Below are 2,125 nucleotides of genomic sequence, written 5' to 3' on the forward strand. Positions count from 1 at the left end.
TATAGACCAAAGTACAGAGGGTTAGGCTATGCTATAGTGCACCTACCTGATGCATCAGAAGGTGCGAGGCCCTTGCTAAATTCTGTGCACAGACTTTGAGATCTATGCTTTAGACTGTATCTAAACCTGCTCCAACATGGACTGACATTCTGGCCTACTTTCAGCCGATGCGACTTGTCTGTCGCTGAACAGTCGCTTTTTATGTATTCAGCACCTATGTATAATGTTGTAAAAATGCTCTAGAAGCTAAAGTCGCAGAAATGTCACACATATTTGGCCTGCAACTTTCTGTGCGACAAATTCAGACAGGAAAAATCAGTATAAATCCTTAGAAAATTATCCCCCAGTGTCTCCATCTGCTGGCGGTATTGAATAAGCATTGCTGCACTGATGGGGTATGCATTAGACGAAAAAAAAGAAGAAAAAGAAGAATAATACGCCCAGAAAAGAGGCGAAAAGGAGAAAAACGTAAAAAAACGTGAAAAAAAAGTAAGAGGAAGAGAAGGGAAAAAAAGGTGGAAATGGGTTTAAAAGTGATTTCGGCGGAGAAATATATATATATATATATATATATATATATATATATACGCGCACACACACACATATATATAAACGTATTCTCCGTTGAGATATTGCAGCCGCTGCTGTGTCCAGGCCCCAGGAGCCTTAGCACTGTGCTGTGATGTCACTCAATACCACTGACATCACTAGGTGTAAACAACATCTCTCCTTTGCTGTGTATGTGACTATGGAGCTGTTTGGTGATGTCGTCTATTATGGCCTTCATAGAAGCAACAGGAGATTGTTGCATCCATCTAGAACCCCTCAGAACTACAGTGCTATGATGTCACTCACTTCCACAGGCCTTGCAGAGTGTAAACAACAACAACCCAGCTTTGTCGTGTATGTAACCATAGGGATTGTGATGTCACCTAGAACCTTCACAGCAGCGACAGCTTTATGAGGAGCATCAGCACTGCTCTGCCTGAGCAGAACCATCACCGCCATAGGTTGTCAAATAACCCGGATTTAACCCACACAGGTAAGTCCAATGGGGTGCAGGCATGTCCTCTATGCTTACAGCTTCCCGTGGGTGTTGGTTTGATACCGTTTGGGGACAGCCAAGGAGGCATCTGCAGGCAACAAAGGTAGGTGTGTGCTTGTGTGTGTGTTTCCTATGCAGATCCTAAGCCCAGTGTCACATGCAAGTAGGAGGAGTAAGAAGGGTTCCTGGCAAATCCGGGTTATGGATTGCATTTAAAAAGGCCCCGTGGGAGTGCAATGGGCCCCTGTCTTGCTGCTTAGCAATAATGGTATGGGTTTAGGTTCTGCTGTGTGTACTGGTGGTTGACTGCCCCCCAGCCCAGAGTGTGCATGGAAAATTGTCTGGCAGCCTCCCTGACAGCAAGCAGTGATAGTGCCCATGAAGGGGACCTTGTTGGGCCCGCCCCTTTCACGGTTATCGCTTCTCGGCCTTTTGGCTAAGATCAAGTGTAGTATCTGTTCTTATCAGTTTAATATCTGATACGTCCCCTATCTGGGGACCATATATTAAATGGATTTTTGAGAACGGGGGCCGATTTCGAAGCTTGCTTCCGTCGCCCTATGCATTGACCCGATATGGCAGTATCTTCGGGTACAGTGCACCACCCCCTTACAGGGTTAAAAAGAAAGATTCCTACTTTCATTGCTACCTGCTTGCTGGCTAGCCAGCTAGCCAGCCCTGTGGGCCTTGCTGCTGCTGCTGCTGCTGCTGCAGCCAAAAAACAAAAGGTGGTGCTGCTGCTGCTTCTGCTGCTTCTGCTTGTGTCTGGCCGCTGTTGGAGCGTCCAGGCACAGGACTTCTGCTGCTGCTGACTAAATGGCCTCCTTAATTGGATCATTTGAGTAGCCAGCACACCTGTGCAGGTAGGGCATGACATGATAGGCAGCTGCCTTGATAGCGGGTGGGTGCTGAATGTTCCTAATTGACAAAATAAGATTAATGCTTATGAAGAAATATAAAATCTCATCCCTTCCCCAATATCGCGCCACACCCCTACCCCTTAATTCCCTGGTTGAACTTGATGGACATATGTCTTTTTTCGACCGTACTAACTATGTAACTATGTAACATAACATGGGG

The 2,125-nt window shown here is 46.1% G+C and overlaps 1 non-coding gene across 1 annotated transcript; it reads left to right on the top strand.

The window, feature by feature from the left end:
- The first annotated feature begins 1,461 nt into the window (after window positions 1-1,461).
- On the top strand, window positions 1,462-1,652 carry LOC130348384 (U2 spliceosomal RNA). Its single transcript, XR_008886066.1, has one exon. It is a non-coding gene; the product is annotated as a U2 spliceosomal RNA (small nuclear RNA).
- Window positions 1,653-2,125: the final 473 nt, after the last annotated feature.

This window comes from Hyla sarda, unplaced genomic scaffold, assembly GCF_029499605.1.
Source record: "Hyla sarda isolate aHylSar1 unplaced genomic scaffold, aHylSar1.hap1 scaffold_882, whole genome shotgun sequence".
In the NCBI taxonomy this organism is placed as follows: Eukaryota; Metazoa; Chordata; class Amphibia; order Anura; family Hylidae; genus Hyla; species Hyla sarda.